Source organism: Eleutherodactylus coqui, chromosome 3 (assembly GCF_035609145.1).
Source record: "Eleutherodactylus coqui strain aEleCoq1 chromosome 3, aEleCoq1.hap1, whole genome shotgun sequence".
NCBI lineage: Eukaryota > Metazoa > Chordata > Amphibia > Anura > Eleutherodactylidae > Eleutherodactylus > Eleutherodactylus coqui.
The window spans coordinates 233,861,140-233,876,084 of NC_089839.1; positions in this window are offsets into that span (position 1 = coordinate 233,861,140).

The following is a 14,945-nucleotide window of genomic DNA, read 5'->3' on the forward strand; positions in this document are numbered from 1 at the left end:
TTGAGCACCTCGGCCTCTGCAGGGTGGCATGGCGCGAGGGGGCGCTTTGGGAAACAGTTGGTGGATTATTCGGTCTGGCCCTGCCTCTACCCCTGGACACCGCACTGCCTCTTGCAACCTGCGCTGCAGCTGCACTTGCCTCCCCCTCTGAAGACCTGTCCTCAGTAGGCATAGCAAACCAGGTGGGGTTAGTCACCTCATTGTCCTGCTGCTCTTCCTCAGAATCCTCGGTGCGCTCCTCCCTCGGACTTAAGGCCCTTACTACTACCTCACTGATAGACAACTGTGTCTCATCGTCATCGGCCTCCTCACCCACTGAAAGGTCTTGAGACAGTTGCCGGAAGTCCCCAGCCTCATCCCCCGGACCCCGGGAACTTTGCAATGGTTGAGCATCAGTCACGATAAACTCCTCTGGTGGGAGAGGAACCACTGCTGCCCAATCTGAGCAGGGGCCCGAGAACAGTTCCTGGGAGTCTGCCCGCTCCTCAGAATGTCTCATTTTCATGGAGTGAGGAGGCTGGGAGGAAGGAGGAGCAGCAGCCAGAGGATTCTGAGTTGCAGCAGTGGACGGCGCAGAACTCTGGGTGGACGATAGGTTGCTGGAAGCACTTTCTGCCATCCACGACAGGACCTGCTCACATTGCTCATTTTCTAATAAAGGTCTACCGCGTGGACCCATTAAATGTGCTATGAATGTGGGGACGCCAGAAACGTGCCTCTCTCCTAATCCCGCAGCAGTCGGCTGCGATACACCTGGATCAGGAGCTCGGCCTGTGCCCACACCCGGACTAGGGCCTCCGCGTCCTCGGCCGCGCCCACGTCCTCTAGGCCTACCCCTACCCCTCAGCATGCTGTATTACCAGTAATGCAGAAACACAACGCTGTCATTAAATGTGCCGCTTATTGGCCTGTGGTTGGAGGCTGAGTTCGCTTACGGAACGCCAGGAAATAATTTGGCTCAAGCCTGCTGTAACACTGCCACTGCCACTGCCTATATTCAATCAATAATATATGTCTTCTGTCCCTGGAGTGTGTCACAGAACTACAGAGTGTTGCACTGTTATTAACTGCAACAGAGCGGTGATTTCAGAGCCAGGAAATAATTCGGCGCAAGCGTGCTGTAACACTTAGCTGGCTGCGTATGATTTTGTAGAACTACTACACCCAGCACACACGGACCCAGAACACTGAGCACAGTGACAGGCAGGCCAAATAGATTTTTTGCCCAATATTTTTTAGAAAAGGCCCACTGCGTATATTCAATCAATAATACATGTCTTCTGTCCCTGCCTACACACTTCTGTCCCTGGACTATTACTGCAGGGCGCAATGCTCTGCACGGCCGATATACCAAAAAAAAAAAAAAGTGCAACACTGCAAAAAGCAGACTCCACAGTACTGCACACGGTTAGATGTGGCCCTAAGAAGGACCGTTGGGGTTCTTGAAGCCTACACTAACTCCTAACACTCTCCCTACAGCAGCTCCAACACGATAGCACTGTCCCTCAGCTATGTCACAACGCATCTGAGGCGAGCCGCAGGAGGGGCCGATTTTTATACTCGGGTGACACCTGATCTCGCCAGCCACTCACTGCAGGGGGGTGGTATAGGGCTTGAACGTCGCAGGGGGAAGTTGTAATGCCTTCCCTGTCTTTCAATTTGCCAGAAAAGCGCGCTAACGTCTCAGAGATGAAAGTGAAAGTAACCCGAACATCGCGTGGTGCTCGTTACGAGTAACGAGCATCTCGAACACCCTAATACTCGAACGAGTATCAAGCTCGGACGAGTACGTTCGCTCATCTCTATGAATGAACTAATAGTGAACTAATGAAAAAGATAGGATTTCTGACATAAAGCAGTTCCATCAATGAAAAAAAATGTTATTGTTCTCACAATATGGTAACACAAAAACATCTTTTTTTAAGTGTACATATACTTATAAAAAGTAAAAAACAAGCAGCAGCCGCGGCTCCATTGAAAACAGGTTGGGAGGAGAGGGTCCCTGCGTGGTGCTCGGCTCGAGTAACAAGTACTTTGAGTATGCTAATGCTAGAACTAGCATGCTCGCTCATCTCTAGTCTTTAAGTATCCCCGAATTTCATCACAGAATCTACAACTTGTTCTCGCAACTGTTGATGTCAAAGTGAGTTTACCAAGATAAACAGACTACAAAATATCTGCAAAGAAGAGAAGCTAGGAGGAAAATTTTCTCTCCAAATTAACTAGCATACCTATGAAAACCTGTGAAAACAGATATTTCTGGAATAACGTACACTGGACAAAAAGGCTCCTTGAATGGCCACGACACATCCTGAACCTAACTGCCTATTTAGAACGCTGTGAAAAGTAAGAAGAGGTAAAGGCACAATAATAATTTTCACTTAAAATAGAATAAAAAACTATTAATCCTGCTGCAGCATGGTGGGACTATGGCTCGCAGTTGTCATTGTGGGCACTTCTCTATTTATCCAGGCATATCAACAAATCTGCATGAGCAGCAATGCCTAATACTAGAGCTTAGTCCTATTCAAGTGAATTAGAAGTGAGCTAAGAATCTGGTACACCAGCTCCAAGGAGCACTGCAGCCATGATATTCTTTTGATCAGTGGGAGTCTTGAGGTTCAGATTCTTGCCTAGCCTAAGGAAAGGCCATTACTATTATAGCTGGATAACATTTTTAATATTATTATAAGACACTACTGGAAAATTCCAAACTATTATTATTACTAAATATATTTGTAAACTAAGCAAAAGAATACAATATAACCATAACAAGTATGTTTAACAAAAATATTTTAAAATGTAACTTTAGATATCCTTTTCTGCCGTATCCTTGTCACTGCAGACAATACTGAATTTTGATCACATTCTCTCAATGTCAACTCTTTTCTATATCCCAATGGTTTCAATTCTGCATATCTTCGTAACCTTGCAAATGCCTTTCCTTTCAATATTGTCAGTTTTTCAGTTCTCATATCAGAGATTGTTTTACAAATTGTTATTATGCAATTCTTGTATTTATAATGTTTTCTTAGAAAATCAACTAATTTATTAAGAATTTCTAACTCAGTGTTAAATTCTTTCTTCGCTTAAGTTAAATACATTTTTCACAAATTTTTGGTGGTGTTTTTCTCTATATCGATATTATAAAAAATCTTCAAATTTTCACAATAACACTGAGTCTCATAATATGCCAACATTTCTAGTTCTGTAGCAATCCCTTTTCGGTTGTCATCTCATTATCGTCACACATAGGATTACAATGAAAGGTAACACCTATATATAGCTAGAGGCATATAAAACAGGATCACCAATGACAATAGATGATGAGCACAGCTATCCTCTTCTGTCTCCCAGCACAATGACCTCCGCAGTGCTTTCAAGTAATTTATTTATTTATTACCCCCTTCCCACCAAGCTGGGTACTCAGTTTACCGACCTCAGAAGGATGGAATGCTGCGTTGACCTTGAGTTGGCTACCTGAACCAAGCGGAGATTGAACTCTCAACCTTCAGATCGTGAGTGAGAGCTTAGGACTGCATTTCTGCTGCCTTAGCACTCTGCGACTATGGTCCATGTGGCTGCTGTAAAGCATATTTCTGAATAGTGTTAACAGTGCAAGCACAGGAGCTGAGGTAGAATAGATGCATCATAGTCATTTACAGAAAATAGAATTAAAAAGCTACAAATAAAAAAAAACTGATTAGAAGAAAAGAATGTTTAAGTATCCAGTTTATATTAGTTAAAAAATATACGTGATAATGTAAGGGATAAATGCTGCCTTACCACCCTCCACCCCACCCCACCCCAACCTCTTTACTGAAGACAAGACGCATGGCTGCTTGTTGCAGTTAATGGTCATGTCAAGCCTTGCCCGCTCCTCTCTGGGGACTCAAGCGGGAGGGGTAAGGGAGTCAGCTATAACAGGCATCAGGAGTGGGAAGCAGGATGCACCATATTTTAGGGTATTATAAAGCATTGTAGAAGAGACCCCGCCCCTTGGCGATGTGCTTAGCTTGTCACTAAGTTCAGGACTACACTTGCCATAGGAGTAAATATGGATTATTTCCCCACCTCCCCTCCACAACTGGCCAGAAGATTCGAATGAGATATAAAGATTAGAGATGAGCGAACACCAAAATGTTCGGGTGTTCGTTATTCGTAACGAACTTCCCGTGATGCTCGAGGGTTCGTTTCGAACAACGAACCCCATTGAAGTCAATGGGCGACCAGAACATTTTTGTATTTCGCCGATGCTCGCTAAGGTTTTCATGTGTGAAAATCTGGGCAATTCAGGAAAGTGATGGGAATGACACAGTGACGGATAGGGCAGGCGAGGGGCTACATGTTGGGCTGCATCCTAAGTTCACAGGTCCCACTATTAAGCCACAATAGCGGCAAGAGTGGGCCCCCCCCCCCTCCCAACAACTTTTACTTCTGAAAAGCGCTCATTAGCATGGCATACCTTTGCTAAGCACCACACTACCTCCAACAAAGCACAATCACTGCCTGCATGACACTCCACTGCCACTTCTCCTGAGTTACATGCTGCCCAACCGCACCCCCTCCCCCCCACAGCGCACACCAAAGTGTCCCTGCGCAGCCTTCAGCTGCCCTCATGCCACACCACGCTCATGTCTATTTAGAATTGCGTCTGCCATGACGAGGGACCGCAGGCATACACTGCAGAGGTTGGCACGGCTAGGCAGCGACCCTCTTTAAAAGTGGCGGAGCGATAGCCCACAATGCTGTACAGAAGCAATGAGAAATAGAATCCTGTGCCACCGCCATCAGGAGCTGCACACGTGGGCATAGCAATGGGGAACCTATGTGCCACACACTATTCATTCTGTCAAGGTGTCTGCATGCCCCAGTCAGACCGGGCTTTTTAATTCATAGACACAGGCAGGTACAACTCCCTATTGTGAAGTCCCTGTCGACCCACAGCATGGGTGGCTCCCTGGAACCCACCGGCGGTACACAGAAATATCCCATTGCATTGCCCAACACAGCTGAGGTAGTAATGTCGTGCTTCGGCCCACACTGCATGCCCCAGTCAGACTGGGGTTCTTTACAAGTGGACACATGTAGGTTTAACTCCCTGTGGACCCACTGCCTGGGTGGGTGCCAGGAAGCCACCGGCGGTACATAGAAATATCCCATTGCATTGCCCAACACAGCTGAGGTAGTAATGTCGTGCGTAATACAGGTGGGCTTCGGCCCACACTGCATGCCCCAGTCAGACGGGTTCTTTAGAAGTGTACAGATGTATTAAAAACTCAGTGTGCACCTACAGCATGGGTGGCTCCCTGGAACCCACCGGCGGTACACAAAAATATCCCATTGCATTGCCCAACACAGCTGAGGTAGTAATGTCGTGCGTAATACAGGTGGGCTTCGGCCCACACTGCATGCCCCAGTCAGACTGGGATTCTTTACAAGTGGACACATGTAGGTTTAACTCCCTGTGGACCCACTGCCTGGGTGGGTGCCAGGAAGCCACCGGCGGTACATAGAAATATCCCATTGCATTGCCCAACACAGCTGAGGTAGTAATGTCGTGCGTAATACAGGTGGGCTTCGGCCCACACTGCATGCCCCAGTCAGACGGGTTCTTTAGAAGTGTACAGATGTATTAAAAACTCAGTGTGCACCTACAGCATGGGTGGCTCCCTGGAACCCACCGGCGGTACACAAAAATATCCCATTGCATTGCCCAACACAGCTGAGGTAGTAATGTCGTGCGTAATACAGGTGGGCTTCGGCCCACACTGCATGCCCCAGTCAGACGGGTTCTTTAGAAGTGTACAGATGTATTAAAAACTCAGTGTGCACCTACAGCATGGGTGGCTCCCTGGAACCCACCGGCGGTACACAAAAATATCCCATTGCATTGCCCAACACAGCTGAGGTAGTAATGTCGTGCGTAATACAGGTGGGCTTCGGCCCACACTGCATGCCCCAGTCAGACTGGGATTCTTTACAAGTGGACACATGTAGGTTTAACTCCCTGTGGACCCACTGCCTGGGTGGGTGCCAGGAAGCCACCGGCGGTACATAGAAATATCCCATTGCATTGCCCAACACAGCTGAGGTAGTAATGTCGTGCGTAATACAGGTGGGCTTCGGCCCACACTGCATGCCCCAGTCAGACGGGTTCTTTAGAAGTGTACAGATGTATTAAAAACTCAGTGTGCACCTACAGCATGGGTGGCTCCCTGGAACCCACCGGCGGTACACAAAAATATCCCATTGCATTGCCCAACACAGCTGAGGTAGTAATGTCGTGCGTAATACAGGTGGGCTTCGGCCCACACTGCATGCCCCAGTCAGACTGGGATTCTTTACAAGTGGACACATGTAGGTTTAACTCCCTGTGGACCCACTGCCTGGGTGGGTGCCAGGAAGCCACCGGCGGTACATAGAAATATCCCATTGCATTGCCCAACACAGCTGAGGTAACGTCAGCTGTAATGCAGGTGGGCTAAAAATTAATTTGATTACACTGTAGGCGAGGGCCCACAAAAATTGCTGTATCAACAGTACTAATGTACATCCCAAAAATTGGCCATGGCCAGCCAAGAGGGCAGGTGAAACCCATTAATCGCTTTGGTTAATGTGGCTTAAGTGGTAACTAGGCCTGGAGGCAGCCCAGTGTAACGAAAAATTGGTTCAAGTTAAAGTTCCAATGCTTTTAAGCGCATTGAAACTTATAAAAATTGTTCTGAAAAATTATTTGAGTGAGCCTTGTGGCCCTAAGAAAAATTGCCCGTTCAGCGTGATTACGTGAGGTTTCAGGAGGTGGAGCAGGAGGAGGAGGAGGAGGAATATTAGACACAGATTGATGAAGCAGAAATGTCCCCGTTTTGGATGGTGAGAGAGAACGTAGCTTCCATCCGCGGGTGCAGCCTACGTATTGCTTACGTATCGCTGCTGTCCGCTGGTGGAGAACAGAAGTCTGGGGAAATCCAGCCTTTGTTCATCTTGATGAGTGTTAGCCTGTCGGCACTGTCGGTTGACAAGCGGCTACGCTTATCTGTGATGATTCCCCCAGCCGCACTAAACACCCTCTCCGACAACACGCTAGCCGCAGGACAAGCAAGCACCTCAAGGGCATACAGGGCTAGTTCAGGCCACGTGTCCAGCTTCGACACCCAGTAGTTGTAGGGGGCAGAGGCGTCACCAAGGATGGTCGTGCGATCCGCTACGTACTCCCTCACCATCCTTTTGCAGTGCTCCCGCCGACTCAGCCGTGACTGGGGAGCGGTGACACAGTCTTGGTGGGGAGCCATAAAGCTGGCCAGGCCCTTAAAGACTGTTGCACTGCCTGGGATGTACATGCTGCTCGATCTACGCACATCCCCTGCAACATGGCCCTCGGAACTGCGCCTTCTGCCACTAGCGCTGTCGGCTGGGAATTTTACCATCAGCTTGTCCGCAAGGGTCCTGTGGTATAGCAACACTCTCGAACCCCTTTCCTCTTCGGGAATCAGAGTGGGCAGGTTCTCCTTATACCGTGGATCGAGCAGTGTGTACACCCAGTAATCCGTAGTGGCCAGAATGCGTGCAACGCGAGGGTCACGAGAAAGGCATCCTAACATGAAGTCAGCCATGTGTGCCAGGGTACCTGTACGCAACACATGGCTGTCTTCACTAGGAAGATCACTATCAGGATCCTCCTCCTCCTCCTCCTCCTCCTCAGGCCATACACGCTGAAAGGATGACAGGCAATCAGCCGGTGTACCGTCAGCAGCGGGCCAAGCTGTCTCTTCCCCCTCCTCCTCATCCTCCTCATGCTCCTCCTCCTCCTCCTGTACGCGCTGAGAAATAGACAGGAGGGTGCCCTGACTATCCAGCGGCATACTGTCTTCCCCCGCCCCCGTTTCCGAGCGCAAAGCAGCTGCCTTTATGGTTTGCAGGGAATTTCTCAAGATGCATAGCAGAGGAATGGTGACGCTAATGATTGTAGCATCGCCGCTCACCACCTGGGTAGACTCCTCAAAATTACCAAGGACATGGCAGATGTCTGCCAACCAGGCCCACTCTTCTGAAAGGAATTGAGGAGGCTGACTCCCACTGCGCCGCCCATGTTGGAGTTGGTATTCGACTATAGCTCTACGCTGTTCATAGAGCCTGGCCAACATGTGGAGCGTAGAGTTCCACCGTGTGGGCACGTCGCACAGCAGTCGGTGCACTGGCAGCTTAAAGTGATGTTGCAGGGTGCGCAGGGTGGCAGCGTCCGTGTGGGACTTGCGGAAATGTGCGCAGAGCCGGCGCGCCTTTACGAGCAGGTCTGACAAGCGTGGGTAGCTTTTCAGAAACCGCTGAACCACCAAATTAAAGACGTGGGCCAGGCATGGCACGTGCGTGAGGCTGCCGAGCTGCAGAGCCGCCACCAGGTTACGGCCGTTGTCACACACGACCATGCCCGGTTGGAGGCTCAGCGGCGCAAGCCAGCGGTCGGTCTGCTGTGTCAGACCCTGCAGCAGTTCGTGGGCCGTGTGCCTCTTATCGCCTAAGCTGAGTAGTTTCAGCACGGCCTGCTGACGCTTGCCCACCGCTGTGCTGCCACACCGCGCGACACCGACTGCTGGCGACATGCTGCTGCTAACACATCTTGATTGTGAGACAGAGGAGGAGGAGGAGGAGGAGGGTGCTTTAGTGGAGGAAGCATACACCTCCGCAGATACCAGCACCGAGCTGGGGCCCGCAATTCTGGGGGTGGGTAGGACGTGAGCGGTCCCAGGCTCTGACTCTGTCCCAGCCTCCACTAAATTCACCCAATGTGCCGTCAGGGAGATGTAGTGGCCCTGCCCGCCTGTGCTTGTCCACGTGTCCGTAGTTAAGTGGACCGTGGCAGTAACCGCGTTGGTGAGGGCGCGCACAATGTTGCGGGAGACGTGGTCGTGCAGGGCTGGGACGGCACATCGGGAAAAGTAGTGGCGACTGGGAACTGAGTAGCGCGGGGCCGCCGCCTCCATGATACTTTTGAAGGACTCCGTTTCCACAACCCTATACGGCAGCATCTCAAGGCTGATGAATTTTGCGATGCGGACGGTTAACGTTTGAGCGTGCGGGTGCGTGGCGGCGTACTTGCGCTTGCGCTCGAACACTTGCGCAAGCGACGGCTGAACGGTGCGCTGAACTACACTGCTGGATGGGGCCGAGGACAGCGGAGATGAGGGTGTGGGTGCAGGCCATGAGGCGGTAGTGCCTGTGTCCTGAGAGGGGGGTTGCATCTCAGTGGCAGGTTGGGGCACAGGGGGAGAGGCAGGGGTGCAAACCGGAGGCGGTGAACGGCCTTTGTCCCACCTTGCGGGGTGCTTGGCCATCATATGTCTGCGCATGGTGGTGGTGGTGAGGCTGTTGGTGTTGGCTCCCCGGCTGAGCTTTGCGCGACAAAGGTTGCACACCACTGTTCGTCGGTCGTCAGGCGTCTCTGTGAAAAACTGCCAGACCTTAGAGCACCTCGGCCTCCGCAGGGTGGCATGGCGCGAGGGGGCGCTTTGGGAAACACTTGGTGGATTATTCGGTCTGGCCCTGCCTCTACCCCTGGCCACTGCACTGCCTCTTGCAACCTGCCCTGCTGATGCCCTTGACTCCCCCTCTGAAGACCTGTCCTCCTGAGTAAGCGTTGCACACCAGGTGGGGTCAGTCACCTCATCGTCCTGCTGCTCTTCCTCCGAATCCTCTGTGCGCTGCTCCCTGGGACTTACTGCCCTTACTACTACCTCACTGCAAGACAACTGTGTCTGATCGTCATCGTCCTCCTCACCCACAGAAAGTTGTTGAGACAGTTGGCGGAAGTCCCCAGCCTCTTCCCCCGGACCCCGGGAACTTTCGAATGGTTGGGCATCAGTGACGATAAACTCCTCTGGTGGGAGAGGAACCGCTGCTGCCCAATCTAAGCAGGGGCCCGAGAACAGTTCCTGGGAGTGTTCCCGCTCCTGAGCAGGTGTCATTGTAGTGGAGTGAGGAGGCTGGGAGGAAGGAGGAGCAGCAGACAGAGGATTCGGATTGGCAGCAGTGGACGGCGCAGAACTGCGGGTAGACGATAGGTTGCTCGAAGCACTTTCTGCCATCCAGGACAGGACCTGCTCACACTGCTCATTTTCTAATAACCGTCTCCCGCGTGGACCCATTAATTGGGCGATGAATGTGGGGACGCCAGAAACGTGCCTCTCTCCTAATCGCGCAGCAGTCGGCTGCGACACACCTGGATCAGGAGCTTGGCCTGTGCCCACACCCTGACTTGGCCCTCCGCGTCCTCGGCCGCGTCCACGTCCTCTAGGCCTACCCCTACCCCTCAGCATGCTGTATTACCAGTGATTTGATTTCACAGGCAGGAAATAAATTGGCGCAAGACTGCAGGCCAAATATAATTTTTGCCCTTTTTGGAAAACGAAAGGCCCCACTGCCTCTAGTGAATGAATTATCTAAGTTTAATAACTGTGCTGTGTCCCTGCTTATGTGTCACAGAACGTGAGGGTAGCAGAGTTATTAACTGTGGCAGAGCAGGTATTTTTTTTCCCAATTAAGGAAAGCAAATGGCGAACCCAGCAGTAAAGCGTAGCTGGGTGCGTATGATTTAGCAATGTTTTTCACGCAGCTCACACGTCTCCACAGGCGTAAGGACGGACACAGGCTGGACAAATAGATTTGTTTTCAGTTTTTTCCCACCAACAGGCAGCACTGCGTATATTCAATGAACCTGAGAAGTTTAATAACTGTGCTGTGTCCCTGCTTATGTGTCACAGAACGTGAGGGTAGCAGAGTTATTATAACTCTTGGAGAGCAGGTATTTTTTTTCCCAATTAAGGAAAGCAAATGGCGAACCCAGCAGTAAAGCGTAGCTGGGTGCGTATGATTTAGCAATGTTTTTCACGCAGCTCACACGTCTCCACAGGCGTAAGGACGGACACAGGCTGGACAAATAGATTTGTTTTCAGTTTTTTCCCACCAACAGGCAGCACTGCGTATATTCAATGAACCTGAGAAGTTTAATAACTGTGCTGTGTCCCTGCTTATGTGTCACAGAACGTGAGGGTAGCAGAGTTATTATAACTCTTGGAGAGCAGGTATTTTTTTTCCCAATTAAGGAAAGCAAATGGCGAACCCAGCAGTAAAGCGTAGCTGGCTGCGTATGATTTAGCAATGTTTTTCACGCAGCTCACACGTCTCCACAGGCGTAAGGACGGACACAGGCTGGACAAATAGATTTGTTTTCAGTTTTTTCCCACCAACAGGCAGCACTGCGTATATTCAATGAACCTGAGAAGTTTAATAACTGTGCTGTGTCCCTGCTTATGTGTCACAGAACGTGAGGGTAGCAGAGTTATTATAACTCTTGGAGAGCAGGTATTTTTTTTCCCAATTAAGGAAAGCAAATGGCGAACCCAGCAGTAAAGCGTAGCTGGCTGCGTATGATTTAGCAATGTTTTTCACGCAGCTCACACGTCTCCACAGGCGTAAGGACGGACACAGGCTGGACAAATAGATTTGTTTTCAGTTTTTTCCCACCAACAGGCAGCACTGCGTATATTCTATGAATAATAACTGTGTTGTGGCCCTGCCTATACAATTCTTTCCCTGCAGTATCAATGGAGGGTGGAATGCTCTGCAGAGGCGATTTTGAGAAGCCCAAAAAAAATGCAGCACAGCCAACAGCAGCCTGGACAGTACTGCACACGGATAAATATGGCCCTAGAAAGGACCGTTGAGGTTCTTGAAGGCTACACTCACTCCTAACACTCTCCCTGCCTATGCAGCACTTCTGTCCCTAATGCCAGGTGCAACGGTCTGCAGAGGCGATTTTGAGAAAAAAAAAAATCCCACTGCTAACAGCAGCCAACACACAGCTATCAGTGGCCCTAATAAGGACCTTTGGGGGGTCTTGAAGCCTACACTAACTACCAATTCTTTCCCTACAGCAGCTCCGGTATAAACAGCACTGTCCCTCATCTAACTCACACCGCATCTGAGGCGAGCCGCGGGAGGGGCCGACTTTTATATTAGGCGAACACCTGATCTCGCCAGCCACTCACAGCAGGGGGGTGGTATAGGGCTTAAACGTTGCAGGGGGAAGTTGTAATGCCTTCCCTGTCTTTCAATTGGCCAGAAAAGCGCGCTAACGTCTCAGGGAAGGAAGTGAAAGTAACCAGAACACCGCATGGTGTTCGTCACGAATAACGAACATCCCGAACACCCTAATATTCGCACGAATATCAAGCTCGGACGAACGCGTTCGCTCATCTCTAATAAAGATATAAATTCCCCTGTGTCAGAGCAGGAGCATCTCAGAGACAGCGAGGGAGGAGCACAGGAGCAGAAGGATGGGGAGGGCTGCTGCCAAACATAGAGTACAACAGCTGCAGAGCGTGCAAGCTGCACATCCAGCAGAAGCAATGCAATTTAAGGTGGCAGTGCAAGGCCACTGAGAGAGTAGAGACAGCAATACATTGCAGGGAGAAGTAACAGATGTTAGAGGTTATTATAGGAGGCCAGAGATTTTTGCAGAGACTGAGAGGGAGTTCAGAAACATGCCATGGGACATCAGGACACAAATTGCCCGCAAATGTTAAAAAGGTTCTTCAGCTACAAGTTGTAAGTGAGGTCAGCCTTGATAAAAGCTGAATGTGTGCACATGCATAGTGACTGTTAGGAACTAGTTGCCCAACACCATTCTGCAGGAGACTAGTGAAGTTTGGCTCAAACACTTCGCAAAAGGATGATCCTTTAACATAAACAAGCATGGGACTTTCGGGGACGTCTCTTGAGTATTTACAAATGCGCTAGCTGCAGACAGTTCTTGGGTTACTACTGGACTGTGCGTGGCAAGTCGCAATTACTGATTTACTAGAGATTAGAGATGAGCGAGCACCCAAATGCTCGAGTCCACGTTATTCAAGTCAAGCTTTTCGTAAAATTCGAGAGCTCTACTCAAGTAACGAACCCCAATGGGAGACTCGAGCATTTTTGTATGTGGGACGCCGGGTGCCGATTTTTTTTTCCCTAGCTCCCTCTCTCACCTGCCCAAAAATTTTTTGCCAATGACGCGTGCTGCATTTTGGCAGGGAGGGGCCAAAACAGGCATGTCACAGTGGGGAGGAGCCAAAAACTGGGGCGGGGTCGAACACGGCTTGATGCTCGTTCGAGTAATGAGCACCATCAAGTACGCTAATGCTCGAACGAGCATCAAGCTCTGCAGAGTACGTTCGCTCAGCTCTACTAGAGATTGTTAATGTACTGTTTGTTCTATATGTGATGAGCATTGTTGATATTATAATTGATAACTCTTATGCTACATATTATATATGAAAGCCATCCTTGCTAGATAGTGGTAATCAGAGTTGTGAAACAGATTTACATAATTCACATATTATTTTAACTGCACTCCAAACAATTGCATAACCAAACCCCTTTTGCAGTTTTTGTTATAATAAAAATTTATATTTTGTACCTCCATTGTCTGCTTCATATCCTGGTACTTATGTTGTATGCCATTTACTGCAACAATAATACTTTCTTTAAAACCTGTGTCGTATAACCATGAACTGTTTTGAAATCCATTGAAAGTATACATCCTATTGATATGGCCATGGTGCTATGCAATAATAAGCCATGGGCAACATCTCTGCTTTTTGAAGATTTGCAGGCTTCTGAGAGCTCCGAACAATTTCATTTTAGCTTTGATTTGTAAGACATCTCTCTTTGCCCAAAACAAATCAGCATGGTGGTATCTAATTGTTATAAATCCACACATCACCTTAAATAGTTTATGAAGCAGAGCCAAACTCTAAAGTTATAAACAAGAAAGTGAGGTAAAACACATTTTTCATGTGCTTCAGAACTCGCTTAAACATTTCATGAATTCATGCTTTTCCACTTTTATACAATAAATCTACCTTTAGCTGTGCAATCAATATCTTTATTGCAGTGTACGGCAATAGTACTGTAGATTACAAACTGCCTACAAAGTACCCCAGGGTGAACATAAACAACTGCTTTGCTCATTAAATAATCTATGTGATGCTGGTCCGGCCTTTTAAATCATTTTGTAATATAACAAGCTATAGCAGAATGAGTCAGGTTCTGAAGATAGGATATATTATATGGAAACTTAACTTTCTGCTTTCCCGATTTCTTTTTGTTTTCAACTGCTTATTTTATGAGTTTCATTTTCTTTGTCTCTTTGTTTTATTTTATTGTTTTGAAGGAAGAACATTGGAAGATACCAAAATTCAAACTATACATACTTATTTATAATAAACTATAGTGAATACCTGATGTTACTATTTGTCTACTTTATCACCTATTATGATGTGTACACCCATCAGCTATAACATTAAAGCCAAATTTTGCGTAGATTCCCCTCATGCCACCAAAACAGCTATAACCCGTCGACAATTGGACTTCACAAGACCTCTGAAGGTGTGTTATGTTATCTGGCACCAAGATCTTAGCAGCATATCTTTTAAGCTGTGTAAGTGGCTAGGTGTGACCGTCCTGGATAAGACTTGTGTTTTCAGCACATTCTGAGGATACTTGTATCAGATTTGAATTGGGAGAACTTGGAGACTACATGCACTCCTTGAACTCTTTCTCATGTTCCTCAAACCACTCCTGAACAATTTTTGTAGTGTAGAAGGGCGCATTATCCTGCTGAAAGAGCCCAATGGTATTAAAGAATATCATTGTCAATCAGGGATGTACGTGATCTGCAACAATGTTTATGTAGCTGATATGTGTGGAACATTACCCAGAGCACCACCCTGCATCTGCCCGCTTACCTTCTTCCCGTACTGTGTAGTGGTGCCAGCTCTTTACTGGGTAAGTGATGCATTCACACCTGTCTGATGGAAAAGAAAATGGATTTCTCAGACCAGACCATCTACTTCCCTTGCTCCATGGTTCAGTTCTGATGCTTACAAGTCTATTCTAGGTCT